The 26,455-nt window shown below is 41.2% G+C and overlaps 2 long non-coding RNA genes across 2 annotated transcripts; one reads left to right on the top strand and one right to left on the bottom strand.

Annotated features, from left to right (window-relative positions):
• Nucleotides 1-13,025: 13,025 nt before the first annotated feature.
• Nucleotides 13,026-26,425, top strand: LOC112443122 (uncharacterized). The gene is made up of 3 exons (XR_003031368.2): nt 13,026-13,156; nt 14,843-14,942; nt 26,061-26,425. It is a non-coding gene; the product is annotated as an uncharacterized lncRNA (long non-coding RNA).
• LOC104969778 (uncharacterized) lies at nt 25,416-26,080 on the bottom strand. Its single transcript, XR_003031369.2, has 2 exons — nt 26,001-26,080; nt 25,416-25,606 (listed from the first exon to the last, which is right to left on the bottom strand). It is a non-coding gene; the product is annotated as an uncharacterized lncRNA (long non-coding RNA).
• Nucleotides 26,426-26,455: the final 30 nt, after the last annotated feature.

The following is a 26,455-nucleotide window of genomic DNA, read 5'->3' as shown; positions in this document are numbered from 1 at the left end:
AATCCATAAGATATTCAAATACAGTGACCAAAGCATATTATTTTTCATTCACTAGAAATATAATGGAAAAACCAGTCAGAAACTAGGGGGAAGTCTATTAAGATCATTAAAATCATAATTCAAATATACGGCAGCTAAATTGGAGTGTGGCTTTGAATAGCAGTGAGACTGTAAGAAAGAAGAATATATTTGATGTTGATACCTCAAACATTTCCTTTTGAGAGATTCAAGGTTCTTGACAGTGGAACCAGAGAGAGTGGTGTGTTTATTGCATGTTATATGGCTCTGTGATAAGCTAGAGTCATGACTCATGTAAGAGTAAATGCTGTTTTGGTTTGTTTTTTTACCTCAACACATAGACTCAACCTATAGACAAAACACAGGAGGTTTAATTAAGATCACAAAACAGATAATAAATTATCAACACTGACAATATAAAGGTTGAAGAACAGCTAACAGAGGGCAGGAAATAAGGGAGGGAAGAGAAATTAAGAAGAAGAGGGAGGGTTGTTAATATCTTCAGCATAAAAGATGAGCAGTCAAGAGGGGCTTTTGAAAGCCAATGGAATAAGAAACAGTTTTGAAGTATACTATTTACAGTTATAAAAGACTAAAAATAGTAATATGAAATACAAAATGGACAATGGGGGAGCTAAAGCCTCACCCGTGATAGCAGAAAGTCAATATTTAATATCCCAAGTTGACAGATCAAGAAGTGGTAATGGAAGTGTATAATTTACAGATGCATTAGGTAGCCACTAACAGAACTTATCAACATAAATGATTAACCGTGGCTGCTTCTGGAGAGACAGGCTGACAATAAGGAGCCATGATGTGGGGACTGCTCTTTCTCATTATAAGTTTTTCTGAACTGCGTGAATTTTTTTAACTGTGTGCTTTGTTACTTGGATTAAAAAAATTAAAAAATTAAAAAATCTAAGTTGATGCGGTCTTGCTAAGTCGCTTAAGTCGCGTCCGACTCTTTGAGATACTGTGGACTGTAGCCTGCCAGGCTCCTCTGTCCATGGCATTCTCCAGGTAAGAATACTAGAGTGGGCTGCCATGCCCTCCTCTACGGGATCTTCCCGACCCAGGGATCAAACCCATGCCTCCTGTGGTCCCTGCTGTAGAGGCAGATTCTTTACTGCTGAGCCACTGGGGAAGCCCCTGAGTTATGATATTTTAACCCCATTTACAGAAACTAATTTAACAGAGACTCTAAAAACTACAGGCTTCTGCTAACTGGCTACTCTCCACAGTTGTAATCAAGTAAAACTGAAGTTCAAAATCATCATGCAGATGTGTTTAGAGACACTAATATGACTTTATTAATGAAAATTATACTTCAAATTATACTTCAAAAAGCTTCAGTTTTGAGTTAAATCTGATTTTAACTTAAAAAATTTTAGTTGAAAACACATGATGAAAACAATGACTCCTTAACTATTCAAATATTTGACTAACCTAGGTCTTTTTCTCTGTACAACTTTTCACTGGTCTTCAAATTTTGGCAAAAATCAAATAAGATGTTCTACTTTGATTCTTAAGAGAAACTAATAAAAAGAACTGAGGGGAAATCTGCATATAAGGTCCATTGACTTAAAATCAACAGCTCTATGTTATATTTTACGACTGTGCACATAAACAGGCTTCTCCTCTCTTCTCTCGCCTCTCTCCTTTATGACTGTAGCTCATGGTAAAGAATCTGCCTGCTAACACAGGAGATGAGGGTTTGATTACCCATTCCAGTCTTCTTGCCTGGGAAATCCCATGGACAGGGGAGCCCGGCGGACACGATTTAGCAACTAAACAACAACAACAATAAACAGGTTAGGATTTTAAATGTGATTTCCTTTTTATTTTTTAAGGAAAAGATAAGGAATCATAAAAGACTTGTGCCTTTTTTAATATTTAGGAAATAATTTGCATATTTAATGTTTCCTCCTACTTTTAATTGCCCAATTATATATATATATATATATATAACCTAATAACACTTAGCACTGGTTGGGTTTTTCAGAAGCAGATGCTGAAACAAAACTTAGAGTGCAAGATGTTTATAGATATCAACATCTGTGAAAGCATGCGAGAAGAACTGACACAGAGAGAAGATGAACTATAATGCCCGACAAAGCCCCTGGACCACTGGGGAGCTCTAGAGCAAATCTTGCCTCATAAAGTTATCCTCCCATTGGACTGAAATGGCTGGTCCTTTGTACCCACCTCTGGAGGCAGGCTGTCCCATGACTGGAGTGGTCTCAGACCCAGCTGCTGTTTGCAACCCAGGCAGACCCTGAAGCAGCAGTCAATGGGAAGCTGTATGCTGGTCATACTCCTCACAGCTGAGCAATGAACCTTTCTTGAGGGGAATCTGGGTTGCTCATCTCTGTGTCTACCTCACTGCTGATCTGTGACCAGTTCAGTTCAGTTGTGTCCAACTCTTTGTGACCCCATGAATTGCAGCACGCCAGGCCTCCCTGCCCATCACCAGCTCCTGGAGTTCACTCAAACTCATGTCCATCGAGTTGGTGATGCCATCCAGCCATCTCATCTTCTGTCGTCCCCTTCTCCTCCTGCCCCCAATCCCTCCTAGCATCAGAGTCTTTTCCAATGAGTCAATTCTTTGCATGAGGTGGTCAAAACACTTGAGTTTCAGCTTTAGCATCATTCTTTCCAAAGAACACCCAGGACTAATCTCCATAGAATGGAGTGGTTGGATCTCCTTGCAGTCCAAGGGACTCTCAAGAGTCTTCTCCAACACCACAGTTCAAAAGCATCAATTCTTCGGTGCTCAGCTTTCTTCACAGTCCAACTCTCACATCCATACATGACCACTGGAAAAACCATAGCCTTGACTAGAAGGACCTTTGTTGGCAAAGTAATGTCTCTGCTTTTGAATATGCCATCTAGGTTGGTCATAACTTTCCTTTCAAGGAGTAAACGTCTTTTAATTTCATGGCTGTAGTCACCATCTGCAGTGATTTTGGAGCCCCAAAAAATAAAGTCTGACACTGTATCCACTGTTGCCCCATCTAGTTCCCATGAAGTGATGGGACCAGATGCCATGATCTCAGTTTTCTGAATGTTGGGCTTTAAGCCAAATTTTTCACTCTCCTCTTTCACTTTCATCAAGAGGCTTTTGAGTTCCTCTTCACTTTCTGCCATAAGGGTGGTGCCATCTGCATATCTGAGGTTATTGATATTTCTCCCGGTAATCTTGATTCCAGCTTGTGCTTCTTCTAGCCCAGCGTTTCTCATGATGTACTTTGCATATAAGTTAAATAAGCAGGGTGACAATATACAGTCTTGATGTACTCCTTTTCCTATTTGGAACCAGTCTATTGTTTCATATCCTGTTCTAACTGTTGCTTCCTGACCTGCATATAGGTTTCTCAAGAGGCAGGTCAGATCTGTGATAGTTAAATGCAAAAACCTACCTTATTGTGGTGAAACAGATCTGGTAAGCGAGTTTGTGATTAGCTATGCCGGGCCCTACAATGGCTATGGGAAATGGCTTTGTAGATGGCTTCAGCCATCTTGCTTCTTCTCAAAAACGATTTTAGGATCCACTGAGCCAAGCATTTAGAAACATCCCCTTTTCAACTTCTGCCTTCCTTGGCTTTGCATCTTGACACACTCTCTCTAATGAGCCTTATTTGATTCGCGACCTACTTTGTTTCAACACTGCCTGCAGGAACCTCACCCAAAGAATAGGTAGAAACCAGCAGATCACCAGACAGGTTCCATAGCCCCCACCCTAGTTGTCAGGAGCAGGGCATCAGAAATGCATGACACCAGGGGCTGGGCAGGTCAGAGAATTCAGCAAAGACAAAGCGAGTCTGCCCCTAGTTGGAAGTGGTTTGAGAGGTCTTTGAGCCCACCACCCATTCATCAGTTGTTTCTGCCTGCAACCCTGATTTGCTGTAGGGCAGTGGTCCCCATCCTTTTTGGCACCAGGGACTGGTTCCATGGAAGACAGTTTTGCCATGGACCGGAGTTGGGCTGGGGAGGGGCGGATGGTTTCAGGATAATTTAAAAGCACTGTACTTTATTTCTATTATTATTACATCAGCTCCTCAGATCACCAGGCATTAGATCCTGGAGGTTGGGGACCCCTGCCCTAAAGGAATAACCACCCTCTTGTTCAGGTCACATGGGTGGAGGCTAACCAACCCTTGTGTGCCTGAGGTGATCTTGTGGGCCAACTCGACACTCAGCCAACCTGGATGTAGTGATTATGTCAGAAATGGACACTCAACTCAACCATGGCAATAACACTCTACTCCAAAACAGATATTATTGAAAGGGTGCTTTCCCTCCATGGGAATTGCTCTGTGTAGGCTATTTTAAACCTCAATTCAGCCAAGCCTGAAATAGGCTTTTCAGCCTCAAGAGCCAATAAGTTTCTTTTTTTTTGTCTAAACTCATTTGAAATTAGTTTTTCCATTTCCCCCCCAAAAAAGCCTGGGCTAATACAAATCCTCTCATAACCTCCTTACTAATTGCTGATACAGTTGATTTGATGGGGAACTCAACATTCTTGCTTACACCAAATAAAAAAACCTCTTTATAAGTTTACCATTTGTTTCGTCCCATGGAACTTCAGTGGCATAGGCATTCATCCAAATAGTTTGTCTACATCAGTGGTTCTCAAATTTGGCAGCACATCAGAATAAACTGGGAGACTTAAAAATTGGAGATTACTGGGCCTCAATGTAGGTCTACAGAATCAGAATTTCTGGGTTTGTGGCCAAGGAAAGTGTCTTTTTTCCAAGCTATGTGGATAGTTTTAATCTAGTGCCAGATTTAAAAGCCACTGATCTGCATAATACCAAGTAATTGTTCTATTAAAAGCAATAAATTGATCAGCCGGAAAACAGTTGGATACATGTGTCTTGTTTGTTTGCATTATATTTTTTAAGATCTGGTCCTTAAGTTCAAGAAGCAAATACACATCCTTCCTAAAGAAACAGCAGTAGCTCTGGTGGGAAAAAAAATTGAGTGGAAGAAAATTGAGAAGTGGATTTACTATGAAACTAATAAAGCTTAAGTTTCAGGGCTCCGTACTTGAACTTGTATGTGCTTCCGTGACGATCTGGGCTTTTGAAATTTAAGGAATACAATATTTTAATCACAAATGGTTGAGACCACTGTCTCTTTCCACTTTGACTTCTAATCAGTCATATTTCCCCTTGTGCTGGGTGGCATGGGAGGAGCCCATGGTATTTTGGGACCCTGACTAAGGAAGCTGATGAGGTTACATATAGTTTTGGTTAAGTGTAATATTTATGTGGTCCACAGCCTCTTGCATGTATGGTTTAGTTACTGCTAGCTGCCCCAGTGCAAGAACAAATTTTAGGAATGGTCCCACCACCTTCTATACCAACATACTCCACCTTGAAAAATGAAAGTTCAGGGCCTAACATGACCTTCATAATATGACACAATATCAGGAATAGAAGAGAAGCTGATTAGTGAATGTTGTCAATTCAAATAGTACTTGAGATTCATTCCTGCAACAAACCTCTGAAATATCTTGACATCTTACAGCTCATATATGAAAGACACCTGAGTGAAGTTTTCTTAAAATTGACAATCCTAAAAGCATACATACCAATACCAGTAATAGGTGGTGAAGCCAAGAGAAAGCTTCCCATTCCGTAAATCATTAAAAAAAAAAAACCAAAAAACATTATTTGAGGACTTCCCTAGCAGTCTGGTGGTTAAGATTCCAAGCTTCCAATACAGGGGCCACAGGTTCAACCCCTGGTCATGGAACTAAGATCCTACATGCCTCATGGGGTGGCTAAAAAGTAAAAATTCATTTGATTCACCATGCTAGAGGGAAACTGATTCCTCCTGTTCTCCAGGTAGAAAGTGTAGCAAAACCATTGTTCTAAGAAGAGGTCATCAAACATGCAGGCAGTACTTTTATTTGTTATATCAGATAGCTAATTATCGACTATGCCAAAGCCTTTGACTGTGTGGATCACAACCAACTGTGGAAAATTCTGAAAGAGATGGGAATATCAGACCACCTGACCTGCTTCTTGAGAAACCTGTATGCAGGTCAGGAAGCAACAGTTAGAACTGGACATGGAACAACAGACTGGTTCCAAACAGGAAAAGGAGTATGTCAAGGCTGTATATTGTCACCCTGCTTATTTAACTTATATGCAAAGTACATCATGAGAAACGCTGAGCTGGAGGAAGCACAAGCTGGAATCAAGGTTGCTGGGAGAAATAGCAATAACCTCAGATATGCAGATGACACCACCCTTATGGCAGAAAGTGAAGAGGAACTAAAGAGCCTCTTGATGAAAGTGAAAGAAGAGAGTGAAAAAGCTGGCTTAAAGCTCAACATTCAGAAAACAAAGATCATGGCATCTGGTCCCATCACTTCATGGGAACTAGATGGGGAAACAGTGGAAACAGTGGCTGACTTTATTTTTCTGGGCTCCAAAATCACTGCAGATGGTGATTGCAGCCATGAAATTAAAAGACGCTTACTCCTTGGAAGGAAAGTTATGACCAATCTAGACAGCATATTAAAAAGCAGAGATATTACTTTGCCAACAAAGGTCCATCTAGTCAAGGCTATGGTTTTTCCAGTAGTCATATATTGATGTGAGAGTTGGCCTATGAAGAAAGCTGAGCACTGAAGAATTGATGCTTTTGAACTGTGGTGTTGGAGAAGACTCTTGCGAGTCCCTTGGACTGCAAGGAGATCCAACCAGTCCATCCTAAAGGAGATCAGTCCTGGGTGTTCATTGGAAGGACTGATGTTGAAGCTGAAACTCCAGTACTTTGGCCACCTGTTGTGAAGAGCTGACTCATTTGAAAAGACCCTGATACTGGGAAAGATTGAGGGCAGGAGGAGAAGGGGACAACAGAGGATGAGATGGTTGGATGGCATAACCAACTCAACGGACATGAGTTTGGGTAGGCTCCGATAGGTGGTGACGGACAGGGAGGCCTGGTGTGCTGCAGTTCATGGGGTTGCAAAGAGTCAGACGTGACTGAGCGACTGAACTGAATTATCAAAAAATGTTATTTTCTACATTTTGAGATCTCTCCAGAATTTATCAGCTTTAAATGTGTCACTGTTATTGTGTTCGTTTATAATTCTAAATGAATATTTAATTTCCTATCTAATAATTTGAATTTTTTCAATAAAAAATGGCCTCCAAAACTGTATGAGCTTCAGGCCCATAGATCTGCCCCTCAGTTGAAGTGAGCACCTTGCCCCTTCATGCTGGTGGTGGAGGTGATAAAACCTAATGGACTTGTCCTTTAAGCTGCCTTGGTCTCCTGAAAACCAAATCTGCTTATTATTAAGTCAGCAAATGTACTGTTGATGGATTTAGTGACTGTGTAGGAATCTGTATGGCCAGACAGATAAATAATACATCATTTAAAGGTTTTTGATCTCTAACAGTGTTTTGGAAGAAGCTGTTCTTTAAAAGAAATTAGGAAGAAGGATACATCATGGACAGGGAGAGAAATACATAAACAATCAATTATGATTGAGCATGCTAGAGGAAGGGTGATTTATCTTTTATTTCCCTCTATAGGAAATACTACAAAATCATTGTCATGGGAAGTGGTGATTAAGCAGATCTTGTCTAACAGAGCCAGTCTGGCTTGGCTCAATATAACCTCAGAATCCATTTCTTCTTTTTCAGCAAGGGCATTGCTGCAAATAGAATGGTATGTGGTTTCATGTAGATGATGCAAAAAGCTTATGGAAGCTGTTACAAACACACTCGGGTCTCTGTGCGTGCTGAATCTCACTCACAGCTTTTCAGCTTATAGGTCTTAGGGAGAAACCAATACTTATGATGACAGGTATGCTCTTTTGTCCTATGTATCCTATTTCCTGCACCACTTCAAACAATCTCAGTATTTACAAAACAGCATTTAAAAACTGCTCATTTAAATTCTCTGCTCCAAGTGTCTTTAGTCATATCTTAGATTCATGGGATATTAATTGGTTTACTAAGAAGAAAATTGGAGCCATAAAAGTTTGGTAAACACTGGTTTATACAACAGTGAGCTGATTTCATTACTATTTGCAGTAGGTCTTGGAGTTTGAATCTCTCAGTGCAAGGTATAGAAGAATGTAGTTTGCAATGCTGCCCAAATTATTTGATCACAAAAACCTTTTTTGTAATGAGGAAAATGGGCTATAACACTGAAAAATGCTGCTTTGGACTAAAATAAAGGGAGTTAATGGGATGTAAATGCTTTTATAAAGTATAAAAATTAAATGAATTATATGATACTATGATAATAACTATTATTATTATTGTGATCACTATGTTCAAAGGAATCAATTGTTTATCTCATTTCTTTCTACTGGAACCATTCAAACTATCTGTTTATGAGAAAAAGATGAACTAAGACAGATGTATTTACTTGCATAATTTTCCTCTGTGATAGTTTTATTTAAAAAAGCAGTTGAGAAACAACTATACAAGCTTCTAGTTATCAAGCTTCTATCTGCTGCCTCAGTACTTTCACTACTTTTTTGAGATTTTTCCACTACATCTATTAATATTAAAGAACAGTGACTATCAATGCAATCTCTATCAGAATCCCATTGGCATTTTTGAAGAGATTAGATAATTCATTCTAAACTTCATACGGAATCTAAAAACACCCTGGATAACCAAATGATTTTGAAAAATAAGAACAAATTTGGAAGTCCCATGGGTCTTAATTTCAGAAAGTATTACAAAGCTAGAGTAATAAAAGCTTGGTGGTAGTAGACAGACAAGTAGACCAGTGGAATAGAATAAAGAACCCAGAAATAAGTCAACTCATATATAGCAAAATTATCTTTGACAAAGATGCCAAGGTCACCCAGTGGGGAAAGAACAGTCTTTTCAACAAATGATGTTAGGAAAATTGGATATGCACATACAAAAGAATGAAGTTGGACTCTCATCTTACACCGTATACAAAATTAAATCAAAATGGATTACAGCCCTAAATATAAGACCTGTAAAACTGCTAGGAGAAGAAGGGGGAAAGTTTCATGAGTTTGAATGTGGTAATGATTTTTTGGATATGATATCCAAAGTACAGGCAACAAAAGCATAATAGGCAAATGTGTGTGTGTGCAAAGTTGCTTCAATCATGTCTGACTCTGTGTGACCCTATGGACTATATAGCCTGCCAGGCTCCTCTGTCCAAGGGATTCTCCAAGCAAGAATATTGGAGTGGGTTGCCATTCCCTCTTTCAGAGAATCTTCCTGACTCAGGGATCAAACCTGTTTCTCTTAGGTCTTCTGCATTGGCAGGTGGATTCTTTAACACTAGAGCCACCTGGGAAGTCCTAGTAGGCAAATGAGTCTACATCAAACCTAAACATTTTTGTGCATTAAAATGACACAACCATAAGGTTTTTCCTGTGGTCATGTACGGATGTGAGAGTTGGACTGTGAAGAAGGCTGAGCGCCGAAGAATTGATGCTTTTGAACTGTGGTGTTGGAGAAGACTCTTGAGAGTTCCTTGGACTGCAAGGAGATCCAACCAGTCCATTCTGAAGGAGATCAGCCCTGGGATTTCTTTGGAAGGAATGATGCTAAAGCTGAAACTCCAGTACTTTGGCCACCTCATGCGAAGAGTTGACTCATTGGAAAAGACTCTGATGCTGGGAGGGATTGGGGGCAGGAGGAGAAGGGGACGACAGAGGATGAGATGGCTGGATGGCATCACTGACTCGATGGACGTGAGTCTGAGTGAACTCTGGGAGTTGGTGATGGACAGGGAGGCCTGGTGTGCTGTGATTCATGGGGTCGCAAAGAGTCAGACACGACTGAGCGACTGATCTGATCTGACCTGATAAAGTGAAAAGGCAACCTGTAATGAGAGTAAGTATTTGCAAATCATGTATCTGAAAAGGAATTCATATCCTGAGTACATAAAGAACTTCTACAACAATCTTGAGAAAGAAAAACAGAGCTGGAGGAATCATACTCTCTGACTTCAGACTATACTACAAAGCTACAGTCATCAAAACAGTATGGTGCTAGCACAAAAACGACACCTAGACAAGTGGAACAAAATAGAGAGCCCAGAAATAAACCCATGCACTCACCATGAATTAATCTATGAAAGGAAGCAAGGACATGTAATGGAGAAAAAACAGTCTTTTCCATAAGTGTGCTGGAAAAAAACTGGACACTGTATGTAAAAGAATAAACTTAGAGCATTAACACCATATATGAAAATAAACTCAAAATGGATTAAAGACCTAAATAAAAGACTGGAAGCCATAAAATTCCCGGAAGAAAACAGGCAGAACACCCTTTGACATAAATCATAGCAATATTCTTTTAGATCTGTCTTCTAAAACAAAGAAAATAAAAACAAAAATAAACAAATGGGACCTAATCAAAATCTTTTGCATAGCAAAGGAAACCACTGATGAAACAAAAAGGTAATCTAGTGAACAGGAGAAAATATTTACCAATGATATGACCAACAAGTGCTTAATATCCAAAATACATAAACAGCTCATACAACTCAACATCAAAAAAAGCAAACAACCCGATTAAAAGATGGGCAAAATACCTGAACAGATATTTCTCCAAAGAGGACATACAGATGCCAACAGGCACATGAAAAGATGCTCAACATTATTAACCATCAGGGAAATGCAAATCAAAATCACAAAGGGAAATCACCTCATATCTGTCAGAATGGCTATCATCAAAAAGAACACAAATGAAAATGTGGAGAAAAGAGACCCTTATACACTGGGAATGTAAATATAAATGTTGGTGGAAATGTAAATTAGCGCAGTCACGTGGAAAAACAGTATAAGAATTTCTCAAAAAGCTAAAGTCAGAACTACAATACTCCTGAGTAGGTATCTGAGAACAAAAACACTAATTCAAAAAGATATATGTACCCCAATGTCCATAGCAGCATCATTTACAAGTGCCAAGATATGGAAACAATCTAAGTGTCCATCAACAAATGAATGGATAAAGAAGATAATGGTGTATATAGACACAGTGCACTACTACTCAGCCATAAAAAAGAATGAAATTTTGCCATTTGCAGCAACATGGATGGACTTGGAGGATATTATTCTAAGTGAAATTAGTCAGACACAGAAAGAAAAATACTATATGATACCACTTATATGTGGAATCTAAAAAATACAACAAACGAATACTAAAAAAGGAACAGTCTTACAGATATAGAGAACAAACTAGTGGTTACCAGTGTAGATATAAAAGTGGGGAGAGCAATATAGGGGTAGAGGATTAAGATGCACAAATTATATACATAAAATAAGCTATAAGGACATATAGTACAATATGAAGAATACAGACAATGTCTTATAATAACTATAAATGGAGTATATCTTTAATAATTGTGAATCACTATATTGTACACCTGTAACTTATATAATATTGCACATCAACTATACATTAAAAAAAAAAAAAGTAAAATGGTTGTTACCAGGGGCAAGGGGGAGGGGGGAAGGGGGTTGTTCAATGGGTATAAGGTTTCAGTTTTGCAAGATGAAAAACTTCTGGAGTTCTGTTTCAAAGCAATATGAATATATTGAAAGCTACTGAACTATACGCTTGAAAATGGTTAAGATGATAATTTTTATGTTTTGGTTTTTTTTTTTTACTATAAATAAAAGCAGACTGTCCTGGAGGTACTCAAAGATGAGCTGAGGATATTTACATCCATACCTTCTAACACTTCTCCTTCTGTTCACCTTTGTTCTGATCAAATGCAGTTCTTTTAATAAATTCCCCTTGGAGCCAGAATACTTAAGAGATTATGAATAGAAAACAAGAGAGCTAAAGAGTGAGAATTTCACAATGGGTCCGAAATGTTCTTATTTGAAATTCCCTTTGATTTTAAATTTTGCTATTGGTGATTAAACACATCAAGGACTTGCTTGACTCACACAAGTCTGGGAAACCTTTCAATACAAAGATCTTTGCAAAGTATTCAAGAGAAGCTCAGAGGCTAGGGCTTCTCCTCACCCTCCTTGAGTCTATGAGTACCTACAGCATCTTCTATTTCAGTTGAAGGGATGGTTACTTTATGTATAGACTCACATCATCTTTTGGGGCTTCCCAGGTGGTGCTAGGGATAAAGAAGCCACCTGACAATTCAGGAGACATAAGAGACAGGTTCAGTCCTTGAGTTGGGAAGATCCCCTGAAGAAGGGCATGGCAACCCACTCCAGTGTTCTTGCCTGGAGAATCCCATGGACAGAGGAGCCTGGCGGGCTACAGTCCATAGAGTCACAAAGAATCGGACACAACTGAAGCAACTTAGCACATACCATCTTTGGCCTTTACACTCTCTAAAGCTTAAGACAGTCCTGGTACTAGGTTGGAAACTCAAATGCCTTTAGTATTTCACAACATTCAGGTAGTCTTTAGAGTTTTGGGATTCATTGCTGTGATAGTGTTACCAAAACCACAAGTTCATGTGTCTGACACATGGTGAGGTCAAACAAAACTAAAACGTTGGCGTTTGGAACAGAGAAAGGTTTATTACAGGGCTATGCAAGGAGATGGGTGGCTCATGCCCTAAGAAGCACAAAGTTACTGAAAACTTTTAGCAAAGATCTTTTAAAAGCAAAAGGTGAGGGAGGAACGTGGCTAACTGTTGCAAATTTCCTGGTGGTCAGATCCTTTGCTCTTGAAGTCAGGTTCACAGTCAGGTAATGATGTTCCTGTAAATCTCTACAAAATGAATGTTATTCTCTGTCCTGACAAGAAAGGGCAAGCTTCCCAAGTACAACTCTCACCCTCCAAGGTCCCAGTCCTAGCTAAAAGGAGGCAGAGCCCAGCTGCCAGTTCACTCAGGGCTAGGTCCCCAGACTGCCTAGCTGTCACCTCTGAGGGAGCTAGATGCCTAACCCAACTGGCCCTCAGGCTCCTCAGGTCACCCAAAGGGGAGAGACCAGATCCCACAGACTGTGACCCAGGCAGACTGCCACTACTGTTAGGTCACTGTGACAGGGACAGGGGAGAGGTTCACCACTGCCTCAAGGCCTGGGCGGAGGCTAGTGGAGGGCCTTAGTGAGGACTCTGGAGCTCTGCAGGACAGGTTCCCGGCCTGTTCTCTGGACACCCACCAAGCTTACCAGCTGGCGCAAGGCAGGGTGAGCTGGAGGGCTTCCAGGAGAAGCCAGGATTCGCCTCTTAACCTGACTCTTAATCTCACAACCACTACTCCACTGTGGTCTGATTCCCCTCACTAACTAGAATTCCTTAACAGTTGGTCGCTTGTGGGCGGGGCCCACTGCTGCAGTGTCCAATGGCTGAGCCGAACCCATTGCCTGGTAACAGGGATGAGTAATGACCCAGAGCAATCGGTTAAGGGCTTGGGCTCACTATGCTCTGCTATAATAGAAGGCCAGAACAAACCTTACTGGAAAATGGAATATGATTGCAGCATCATTTATTCCTATTTGTGGCATCCAAGAAGCTTGTTTTCTTATTAAAAATACTGTACCCCTTTTACCCGCCCCCCTTTTTAAACTATTTTTTTGCAGCGAAGATGGTGGAAATTCAGACTGAGCGTGGGTACCAAAAGCAACCGATCATTCTTTGAAAATAAGAAGATGGTCCTGCTTGGGGAAACTGGCAAGGAGAAGCTCCTGCAATACTACAAAAATGTTGGTTTGGGCTTCAAGACACTGAAGAAGGCCATGGAGGGCACCTAGATTGACAAGAAGTGCCCTTTACTGGTAATATCTCCGAGGGCAGATCCTATCTGGTATTGTGACCAAGATGAAGATGCAGAGGACCCCGTCATCAGCTGAGACTACCTCCGAACATCCGAAAGTACAAGCGCACCTTTCCCCTCGCTTCAATGGAGAAGGCAATGGCAACCCACTCCAGTACTCTTGCCTGGAAAATCCCATGGACAGAAGAGCCTGGTAGGCTGCAGTCCATAGGGTTGCTAAGGGTCGGACACGATTGAGCGACTTCACTTTCACTTTTCACTTTCCTGAATTGGAGACGGAAATGGCAACCCACTCCAGTGTTCTTGCCTTGAGAATCCCAGGGGCGGGGGAGCCTGGTGGGCTGCCATCTATGGGGTCGCACATAGTCGGACATGACTGAAGTGACTTAGCAGCAGCAGCAGCAGCAATGGTGTCCAGACCTACGACCCCAAGCAAGACAGTGCGCTTCAACGTGCTCAAGGTTACCAAGAATGCCGGCACCAAGAAGTTTCAGAAGTTCTGATACTACACCCCTGTCCACTGTCCCAAACAAAATAAAGTTATTTTCCCAGTCAAAAGACAAACAAAACCATACACTTTTCTGGGCCCTTGAGGCATCCTCCTCGGTCCGGATTGTGCTTCCGGTGCGAAGGTCACGGACAAGATGGCTCTGCCCGTGCAGGTCCATCTCGGGTCATCAAGCTCAGCCATTGCTCTGCAGTGTGTTTGTCGGCGGGCGGCCTATAGCACCGAGCGCTACCATTACCTGAAAACCCAGGCACAGGAGGAGAGGAATATAGCAGCTGAGAAGAAAAAGAAGCAGGATGAGCAGAGGCTCATTGAGAGAGAACTGGCAGAAGAAGCCCAAGAGGACAGTGTATTAAAGTGAGCCTGCCTGTCTCCAGAGCAGTATGATAAATAAAACTGGCTGTGTTCTGTGAAAATAAATAAATAAATAAAATAAAAATACTGTACCTTACTTTTGTTCTTCAAAGAGAAGATCCGTAGCTCAAAGAGAAAGCTTTAACGCATTTGCTACCTAAGTATTTTTTTTTAATAGCATCTAATCAAAGGGTAGACTTGTAAGTGGAAAAACTTTTTTCTCTATCCACCATACAGAGTTGACGGAAACGGTCCCAACCTTTTGGAGAAAAGTACATTTCCTGCACATCCGGTTTACCTTGCCTTTGCCCTGCAAAGGTTGCCGAGTGATAACAGGGTAAGAAACTGCTTTTTAGAAGTGAGCCTGCAGCGGGTTGGCTTGGAAGGCGCAATCTCTTTTTGTTGCTCAGATCTTTTCAAAGAGATCCAGGTTTTGCAGACAGGGCCTCTCCTCACCAGGGAAAATCTATGAGGCTAAAATTGCCCCCACTTTAGTCTCTGGGAGCCATTTAAGATTACAGAGCCCGATAATCCTTCAGGATACATTTATAGCAGATAAGAACATTTTCCCTAACCCCACTGCTGTTTTATAACAAATAAAATCAACAATAAGCCCTTCATATTGCCTAATAAGTTCTGGGGCTCCACCTCACCTGCACGGGTTCACTGGCAGGTGAAGGAGAAAGGAGGGAGCCATGACACAACACACCTGTGTGACACCTTACTCTTTCGGAACCCTTCTCCCTTCAAACCCCTCCCAGGTAGGGCTAGTGCTCCTCATATATCCGTGTGTGTGTGTGTGTGTGTGTGTGTGTGTGTGTGTGCGCGCGCGCGCGTGCTAAGTGTTTCAGTTGTGTCTGACTCTTTGCGACCCTATGGACTATAGCTTGCCAGACTCCTCTGTCTGTGGGTTTCTCCAGGCAAGAATACTGAAGTGGGTTGCCATGCCTTCCTCCAGGGGATCTTCCCTATACAGGGATCAAACCCATATCTCCTGCACTGGCAGGAGGGTTTTTTACCACTAGTGCCACCTGGGAAGCCCACTCTCCTCACAAGTCCCTCTCTTTTCCAAGATGGTACTCACCCTCCTGCTTCCTTAGAGCCATAAAAGCACAGCAGCTCTGGGAAACATTTGCACACACATGTGAGGGTTGGAAAATACATTTGTTGTTGTTAACAGGTGTATGTTACTCCACATTATCCAATTAACCTATTGTTTCCTATGGCTAGTCTCATGGTGCCATGTGAATGAATGGTGGACCACAGTTAAAACAAATAATGGGAAAAGAAATACCTTCTCTAATGCTAGGTGCAATATTTTATGCTCCCAGTTTATAAGCATCCCCTTCCCCATTTTTCTTTTCTTTTTTTGATTAACTGACCATTTCTTAGACATAATCAAATTGCATAAGAAAACTTCTACTATTCTTGTTCTTTAAGATGTATTCCTTTCTTTCTTTCTTTCTTTTATTAAAAGCAAAAGAACAAACTTATTTTGATAACTCAGTCACCTCTCTTCCACTTTTAAACATCACCTTTTATGGGGATAATGATTCAGTCATTTTAGGATTGTGGTTCTCTTCCTTTTCCTCTTCCTTTCACTCTGAATGGCACATGGATTCAAGGAAAGCAGAGGCAAGAGGTGGGAAAGAGTGAGAGGGTCCTTCCTGGCCCCTGCTCAGGTGACTGTCATCTTACCTTGGTTCTTGGTGCACCTAATGCTGTGCTGCTGTGATTTCTGCTCTTGAAGTCCACCTGCCTGCCCCCCCGCTCCTAACCAGGATCTCCCTCTGAACTGACTTCTGCACCCCACCCAGGGCTCAGGATGTTCCACGTGCAACCCTGGAGCTCTCTGGAGCATCAAGCAACTGGTGGTGGGATGAGGTGTGTCTGAGCCTCTCTGCACTGCTCTGCCCCAGCACCATTTTACTCCCTTCTCTGGGTTTGGAATCTTCCCAGGATACACTCTGAAAATGGCACACAAACCTTCATGCTAAAATACGTTTATAAGCTCCTATAACCTCCTGACTCCAGATTTTACTTCAAGAGTGGTTCAACAAGCAAAGCTTTTGCAGGATTTCCCTCGTTGTCCTGTGGCTAAGAATCTGGCTTCCCAGTGCAGGGGACCTGGGTTTGGCCTCTAGTCAGGGAACTAGATCCCACATGCTATAAGTAAATGATCCTGCTGTAACTAAGACCCAGTGAAGCCAAATAACTAAATAAAAATGAAAAAAAAGAAAGCTTTTGCAAATGTGTCTGAATGTTCTTTTTCTGCTCTCTCCATTTCCAAGCTTGTCCCCACATCTTAACTTGGGATTCCCCAGAAACAGACCTTGAGATAAGAGGTGATCCCAAGGACACAGCAGTAGGGGAGTAGGAATAGGAAGCAGGGAAGGAAAGGGTGCACTGTCAATCCAGCCATCACTCTGTCTGGGGCTAAATTCTGATGAGGAGACTCTGAGAGCAGAGAGAAGACACATGCCTCAGAATCAACTCACTCAAGGGGAGAGGGAGCTGGGATACATGAATTCCCATTAGTCAGGGGTTGAGGGCTCATCTCCGGGTCAGGGAAGGGGTCAGGGGAGCGGGCTGCGTGTGTGTATTAATTCCTCAGTGCTTCAGGCAGCAAAGGAGACTTGGCCACAGGAAAAAGTTGTCAGGAAAATGAATACAGGTACTGGCAGTTCCTCTGACAAGAAATCTGCTTTTACATTATTTTATATTTTGTGATAAAGTTTCCAAATGGTGTTCAGCAACCCACTGGAGGGCCAGAAAGGATATTGAGCCCTCAGCCTTTTTGCAGCTATGGAGGGCCTGGGACAGCTGCAACCTAAGGGCCAGTCACCAACTGTGAGCAGCTTTTGGGGGGGCTACAGAGGTGCTTTGGCCAAGAGAATAATGGCCTCTAAAGATGTACATATCCTAATCCCGAGGTTAGGGTCCTTAAGAGGGAAACAAGAGGATCAGAGTCAGGGTAGAAAGGGATGTCAACTCAGAGTGATGTGGCCCCGAGCCATAGAAAGCCAGCAGCCTCTAGAAGCTAGAAAAGGCAAGGGAACTTCCCCCTAAAAGCTTCAGAAGGAATACAGCTTTTGATTTTAGCTAAACTTGCCAGATGGCCCTAGGTAAGCAATCTGGACCTTTGTGTTCTGTATTAGCACACTGATCATAAAATAGAAGTAGAAAAATGAAGGCGTTGCAAAATAATGCTTCAAAAATCGGCAAATTTAAGAGCATAAAAGCCATTTTTCAAGTTTATTATATAAAAAAATGTCAAGATAACAGAGTTTGTGAGCTTCTTACATGTCTCCAAACTTGTTTAGACTTGACTCTGTTTAACTCTGGTATGCAGACACTTGATTGGCCTTCGTGACTGCTGACAAAACCCCACGGTAGTACCGATCAACCTGCCACCTGGTATAAGCTCTGGGGCATTAGACACTTCACAGGTTTGCATAAGTGATAACAACTACACAGGATTACCAACAACCGGAACCTCTGGCTTTCCTCTTTTAGTGGCATCTCTAATATTTACACTTATAAAGAACTGAAAAATTTAAAAGGCAACTTCTAATAGTCCCTGGGAGGCATGACAGACATGTATTTTCTTGCATAAACTACAGTTTAACCATCAGAACATAAAATAGTGACAAGTACTGAAACATCAAAAATCCAGTGAAACAAGAACATCTGTGAGGAAATGGTATAAATTAATTATATGAAGTATAAATTGACCTACTTATTCTTTTTTTTAAAACTGATATCTCAGTGAAACAAAATTAAAACAAGCAATAGGTAGAGGAATGATTTTAACACCTACAATGATCTTCTTGAAGAGAAAAAATAAATTCTTCTTTAAAAAAAATTTTATTCCTTCATAAAAATGAATGTTAACAGAATAAAAGTACTTTCCTGGGTGATAAAAATGTGTTATTTAATAAAAAACACCAATTGTTTAAAGGCTTTATGCTTAATAGGATGTGAAGTCATCAGCTAATAGTATTTTGTAAAATAGTTTTTGAAGATGATGGCCTACAAAATTTCTGAGAATCAGCCTTGGTGAATTAATCCAAAATATGGAAAAGGCTATATGATGAAAATTTTAATTGCCATATGATTTGTAGTAGCCAAATGTTTTACCCAAATATCCACTGATGGAAGAATGCTTAAGGAAATTCAGTTCAGTTCAGTTCAGTTCAGTCGCTCAGTCGTGTCCAACTCTTTGCGACCCCATGAATCGCAGCACACCAGGCCTCCCTGTCCATCACCAACTCCCAGAGTTTACCCAAACTCATGTCCATCGAGTCAGTGATGCCATCCAGCCATCTCATCCTCTGTTGTTCCCTTCTCCTCCTGCTCCCAATCCTTCCCAGCATCAGGGTCTTTTCCAGTGAGTCAACTCTTCGCATGAGGTGGCCAAAGTATTGGAGTTTCAGCTTCAGCATCAGTCCTTCCAATGAACACCCAGGACTGATCTCCTTAAGGAAATTATGATAGGGTAATTAGAGAAACAGTTAATCAGTCATTAAAAATCATTTATTTATTCAAAAATATATTTTGAGTGTCTACTATATGCTAGGTACTACTCTAGGTGTTAAGGATATGGAAGGGAAAAAAACACAAAAAATCACCATTCACCATAGGCTTACATAAAGAAAAAGAAAGATACACAGTAAATAAGTCTGTTAATTAAATATATGACATGAATATGTAGGGCTGGCTTTGTGGACTTGTGACAGGACCCTGCTCTTATCAGGGCCTCCCTCTTATTTTAATGCTCTGCTGGCAGCCTTCTTAAAATTCTTGTTAATTTTCAAGCAAGGGCTCCACATTTTCAATCTGCACTGTGAGCATGCTCATGTCAGTTATGTCTGATTCTTTGTGACCCTATTGACTGTAGCCTGCCAGGCTTCTCTGTCCATGGATTCTCCAGGCAAGAATACTGGAGTAGGTTGCCATGCCCTCCTCCAGGGGATCCTCCCAACCCAGGGACAGAACCCGTATCTCTTATGTCTTCTGCATTGGCAGGTGGGTTCTTTACCACTAGTGCCACCTGAGAAGTTTGCACCCCACCAATTAAGGGTCAGAGGGATATCAGGAGGGGAGGGGATTGCAATTTTTTAGATCAGAAGGGGTCAGAGTAAGCATCTCTGATGTGATATTTAAGTAAAAAGATGAAAGATGTCATGGTTATAAAAATTATAAATATTCTGGGAAATGCTTATTATGTATTTGTTAGGTTAATGATTGCTATTGAGTAAAAGATATATATATATATTTAAGTTTGGGGTTTTTGGATTCAGGACAAAAGCCTTGAAAAATGCTTTTTCCCTCTCTCCCCACACCAATCCTGCTGGCCTTACCTTCACATACAGAATCCAACAAGTCTCACCCAATCCAAGCACTGTTTTCTCTCTAGCCTCTTTAACCAGAGCCCCCTTCCCAGGTTTTCTGCTTCTAAATTTGCCCCCTCTAAGCTATTCTTCACACAGCAGTAACTGTGATTCTTTTCAGACCTAAATCGATTATGTACTTCTCTGCTCAAAACACTTCAACGGGTTCTCATTTTACTCGAACAAGTCCAGATCGTCCCTACCCTGACCTCTGTGGCCTCCTATCCTGTCCTTTCCCCTAGCTCACTCTGTTCTGCAGTTGGCTTCCTGGCTGTTCCTGGAACGCATGGACTATGCTCCCACCGCAGGACATTTGCACATGCTATTCACTGCTTAGGGTATTCTTCCTTTGAAGAGCCACATGGTTCTGTCCTTCACTTCCTTAAGGTCTTTGCTCACATGTTACTTTATTAGATGTGCCTTCCTGGCCAGCTTATTTAAAAAAACAAACCATCCATTCCACAGTCCAATATACCCTGTCTTCCTATCCTGCTACATTTTTCTTTGTAGGACTTTAGACTTACTCTCATATTATTGTTGTTGTTGTTCAGTCACTCAGTCATATCAGACTCTTTGCAACCCCACGTACTGCAGCACACCAGGATTCCTTGTCCTTCACTATCTCCTGGAGTTTGCTCAGACTCATGTCCATTGAGTTGGTGATGCTATCCAACCATCTCATCCTCTGTCTCCCCCTTCTCCTCTTGCCCTCAATCTTTCCCAGCATCAGGGTCTTTTCCATCAGGTGGTCAAAGGATTGGAGCTTCAGCATCAGTCCTTCCAATGAATATTTAGGTTTGATTTCCTTTAGGGTTGACTGGTTTGATCTCCTTGCTATCCAAGGGACTCTCAGTCTCACACAGTTCAAAAGCAGCAGGTCCTTATGGTCAGCCTTCCTTATGGTCCAGCTCTCACATCTATACACGACTACTGGAAAAATCAGAAATTTCTGTACATGACTTTTCTGGAATTTACAGTCATGTAGGAAAAACTGGGAAATTTCCAGTAGTTATTTTGCTATTAAATACTTCCATTTATTTTTTATATCACACGTACATGTGACTACAAGCTCCATGAAGACAAGCATTTTGTTTTGTTCACTATTTTACATCACCATTCAAAAACACTGTCTGACACATAGTAGACACCATAAATAGTAATCTGAAAGAATAAATCAAATTGAAGTGAAGCAAGTCACGTGCATTATTACCCCAAATATGTAAAAATATTTGCTTATAAGAATAAATTTAGTGATAGTAATACTTATGCCAAAGTTTGGGGGGATAACTCTCTTTTCTGAAGTTTCTTTAAAGTAATTGCACTATTTCTATACATATTTAAAAATCAGCATCATGTGCCTATTATAATAAGTATTAAGATACCCTAATGCAATAAATCAGATATTTTCTGATTTATTTTCAGATATTTTCCTAGAACATTTTTTTCAAGTTTGCTTAATGGATTTTACTCGAAATGAAACAAACGCATAGTGAGCTGATATGCCTTATCCCAGGGAATTCTTGTGATTGTAAATCCCCATAAATTGATCACATTAAAAGATAAACTTTTAATTTCAGAATAGTTTTAGATTTACAGAAAAACTGCAAAGATAACACAGAGAATTCCCATCTACTCCACACTGTTCTATTATTAATATCTTTCATTAATATGCCACATTTATCTTATTAACCAATGTTGATACATGATTATTCACTCAAGTCCATGCCTTATTCATATGCTCTCACTTTTTACCTAATGTCGCTTTTTTGGTTCCAGTCTTTGCTCCAGGATATCACACCACCTTAGTCATTCTGTCTACCTAGGCTCCTTTTGGCTGTGACTATTTCTTAGACTTTCCCTCTTTTTGATGATCTTGGCAGTTCTGAATGGTATTGCTTAGCTATTTTGTAGAATGTCCTTCTATTGGGATTTGCTTGTGTTTTATTCCATGATCAGATGGATTATGGATTTTTGAGAGGAATATCACAGAAAGTGCCATTGTCAACACATCATATCAAGGGTGCGTGCGTGCTAACTAAGTTGCTTCACTTGTGTCTGACTCTGCGACTCCATGGACTGTAGACCACAGGCTCCTCTCTATATGCCACATCTTCCTCATCCATTCATCTGTTAATGAACATTTAGGCTGCTCCCATATCTTGACAATTGTGAAAAATGGTGCTATGAACATTGAAATGCTTGTATCTTTTAAAATGAATGGTTTGGGGTTTTTTTGGTTTTTTTTTTGGATATATACTTAGGAGTCAGATTGTTCGGTCATATAATAGTTCTATTGCATGAACACTCTTAAAAGTTTTATCTTTACAATATATAGCAAAGAGTTCTAGCTCCTAAAGTTATGTTCATTGTTATGCTTTCTCTTGATGAAGACAATTCCAATTCCTGTCCACCCCACACTCCCATGGGTACTCCTGCCAGACCCTGGCGTGGTATGTCCAGTTGTCTCCAAAATTAAGTCCAGCCTTGCTACTATGGTTCTGAGCTTTCCTGGACAGCAAGTAACTGAAGCAGACTGCTTACAATGCCTTCAGCATGTATGCTTTCTCTGCTGCTGCCTTGAAAGTCTTTTTCTCTGCCTCTTCCTTAAATCCCCAATTCACTAACCATGAGCCTGCAGAAATTTCCCTCATCCCACAGCAGAAATAACTTCTCACTCCTCATTCTCACCAGACTTGTCCCTGGACCACAGACCTGCTTTATTCTGTCTCCTGGTTTTGCACATCAGCTTAATATCCCCTATTAAACTCTCAGTTTCTGGAAAGCCAGGTTATCTTATCACACAGCCATAATGCCTTCCAGAATAGTACTTCAATAAATGTCAGATTGAATCAACCCAGTTTGTATTTGAAAATGTCAACTATTTGATTGACTCATTCCCTACTTACTTCTGAGTGGCGTTATCCATCTATACATTTATTCTTCCAATATTACCAGTGAAATTTCACTTTGTCCTCCTGTTTTATGCAGAGCTTTATTTATTTCAGCTGACAGATCAATAATGCATGGTGAGATTCACAGGTCAGGCCTCCTTCTGGTCTTTCTGATGGAGATGCTACCTGTATCTCTACCTTTGAAATAATGGAAGAGTTGGACCACTCTACCTCTTTTGGCTGGGTCACCTTGGACTGGTGACACAAACCCTCTGGGCCTGTCACAGGGCACTTGAGAAAATTATTGAGGTTAGGAATAGAAACTCCTGACCATAAACAGTATTAACAGGGGCTGGGAACTCCGTGTATGTTCTGTGTACATCATATTCACTCTTTACAACAGACTTAGGAGGTAACTATTCTTATGCCCATTTTACAGTTCAGAAAACAGGCACAGAGAAGCTAACTAGCAATCCAATGCTATACAGAAGGTGAAGAACAGATCTCGAATTCAGACCCAGAGCAGTCAAACCCCACTCTCGGTTCCCCACTACGTCCTTTGTGAAATAGCTGCCCCCAAAACTTAAATATTGGCTCTATTTATATGGAGGGAATATATACAGGAGATTACCTGAAACCACTGTTGCCTCACATTTTCTCAGGTCCTCAAAAAGAAAATGACTCAGCAAATATTGAGTGTCTAATATATTCAAGGCATGAGCAGGATTCTTACAAAGTCAATTCAAATCCTAATATAAACGAGTTCCTTGTTTCTGACATAAGACCTCTTTCAACATATCTTTCACTGCAGTGGAAACTCCTGCTTGAAGGACCAGACTTCACTACATGCTGCTGCGGGTAACACTGTGAGCACTGGGCTTTACAGTCTGTAAGACAAGAGGCCTGTGGTCTGTGTCATGCAAACTCATACTCTTCATGAACAGTCTCTCATTCCATGGACTGAAACCCCATGTCACACCTTGGGAGTCCTAAAAGTGAATGACTGCTACTAGGATATAAAATAATTGGAAATGCTGGTTTAAAAAAAAAAAAACTTGTCAAACACAGAGTAAATTCCAGTCTTGTTAACCCAAATTCTGGCAGTTGATTATGACCCCATCAATAGAATATATTATTGACAAAATCCAAGCCTGGACATCTCAAAGAGTGCCGTGGTATCTAAGTGACCATGAGCTATGGGAGACCATAACTATTAACCAATTACTTTGGTAATGCTGATGACTTTCCTTGCACAGTTAATACTTGGGAGATGTTTCTGCTTTTGGTTTCATTTTAACCAAACTGGTGGCTATTGTATAAATCCTCAACTAGGGGTGATTATGTCCTGATGGGACATTTTTGGTTGTCACCGCTGGGCTGCTATTAACATCAAGAGCATGGAGGTCAGAGATGCTGCATGACATCTGACAATGCATACATCAGCACCCTCAAAATGAATTCTCTAGCTCAAAATGTCAACAGCTGAGGCTGAGAAACCCTGGTGGAGCCACATGCTCCATTCCTCAGTTCTTTCATTCAGTGGTGAGAATGCATAATAGAGTGACATTTTGAAATCTTAAACATTTTGTCCAAATGCACACCACATGTGAATATGTAGATCTTCGGAACGCTTTCAGTCCCCTTTGGCACGGAGGTTGCCAGTGTCTTAGGAACTGGGTGGTGGGATGGACAAGGACATAAATGCACACAAGGCCCTCATGTTTCCGAATTTCTCTTCTGCCCGTGCCCTGTTTAAAAATTTCTTTCTTGGGCTTCCCTGGTGGCTCAGTGGTAAAGAATCTGCCTGCCAGTGCAGGAGACATGGGTTCGATCCCTAATTTGGAAAAATCCCACAGGCCATGGAACAACTAAGCCCGTGTACCACAACTCTTGAGCCTGTGCTCTAAAACCCCATGTGCAGCAACCACTGAGCCACATATTGCAGCTACTGAAGCCTGCATGACCTAGAGCCCCTGCTTCACAACAAGTGAAGCCTGCCCACCGCAACTAGAGACTAGTCCCCACTCTCTGAAACTAGAGAAAAGCCCTCGTAGCCACAAAGACCCAGCACAGTCAAAACTATAAATACATAAAATTAAAAAGAAAAGTTTCCCCTATAGCAGCATTATCTATCTTCTCAGCTTAGGGCTGCTCAGGGCTTAAAGTATTTAGAAGAACCAGTTTAAAATTGTGCTTTAAATGCAATTTCAGAGGCTTTTCACAATCAAACAGGTAAAGGAGGGAAAGAGAGGCGAGGACAGGAACTTAACTCTGTCCACAATAGGTTGGTTTGTGAAAGTTTGTACTATTCCAAGGCCAGACTAGGGTCTTCTTCTGACGATGTTCATTACCCTGCCCTCTGCTTGTCACAGCCTCCATCACAAAATGATACAGTTTTTTTTTAAGTATAATTTTTTTTTAAATTTAAAGTAAAATTTAAACTAGGAAATGGAAAGCTCACGGTTTTTAATGAGCCTCACCTAAGGTCTCTCAAACTTACCATGTCAATCACATTCTCTATTCACATAGAGTAAAAGGTCTATTTATTTTCAAGTGTCAGAGAAATAACCTGATAGTTATTTATGATAATTCCATCTTTGATCTGTACATTGGTGGTTTGTTGGTGTCTTCCTTTCCTTCAGCTTCTCTCTTCCTTCAGCTTGATTCTCATTCATTCATCCTTTCCACAAATATCCCCTGGGGTATCTTGCTTTCTGCTGCAGAGAATCCAGAGAGAAAGTGGGAACATTCTCATCTCATGGGAACCCAGAGAGCTCTCCCCTTTCCCTTCCCTGTTGGGGCTGGGGAGGTTTTCTCTTCATAGAGTGAGGACCAACCTGGAGAAACAGAAGAACAGAACTTTCTTATTAGGAATATCTAAACATCGCCCCTCAGATGCCCATCCTCCATTCCTGTACCCTCCTGAGTGTTCCTTCAAGAAGTGCTACTTCTTGCTAAACTGCTCACATGGGCTTCCCTTGGTTTTAATTAATAACATCAAGAAGATACCTCTTCTGTTAATCATGGAGTTTTCAGCTCTCTACATGTGTGTGTTAAAACTTTAAGTCGACCACAGTGGGGAGTGATGCCAGGGGTAGACTTAAGCTGTACCTTGAAATTCTGTGACCCTCTCTGTGCCAATAACATTTCCCCTCTCTGGTCTGTAAACAGATGCACAGCCTCCAAGTAGCGACCTCCATCCCTAAGGGTCAACGTCAGGAAATCAGCGACTGTCTTCATGCCTCCTTCAGGAAGTGATATTTCAGGGGAGGAAAACGTACTTTTCAGCTCCCAAATTTTCCTCTAGATGGTTAAAAGGAAAATGCCATCTCTCGGCTTCCACCCTGAGAAGAACGCTGCAGGGCCGCCTGGGCTTTGCTAATAAAAGCGGAAAGTGTAAATGGTTTGGTGATGACTGGCTTTCGCCCTTGGAAGGAGACATGAGATCACGGTTTTCACGAAGGAAAAGAACCGCAGCTGCGGCCACCGCGGAGTCTGCCGCTTCCTCTCCCAGCGCGGGTCCCGTATTACATCACCGGTGAGCTCCTGGGGGGTGGGGTGGGGGG

The sequence above is a fragment of the Bos taurus genome, chromosome 2 (assembly GCF_002263795.3).
Source record: "Bos taurus isolate L1 Dominette 01449 registration number 42190680 breed Hereford chromosome 2, ARS-UCD2.0, whole genome shotgun sequence".
Classification (NCBI taxonomy): domain Eukaryota; kingdom Metazoa; phylum Chordata; class Mammalia; order Artiodactyla; family Bovidae; genus Bos; species Bos taurus.
This window is presented reverse-complemented; position numbering and strand designations above follow the sequence as displayed.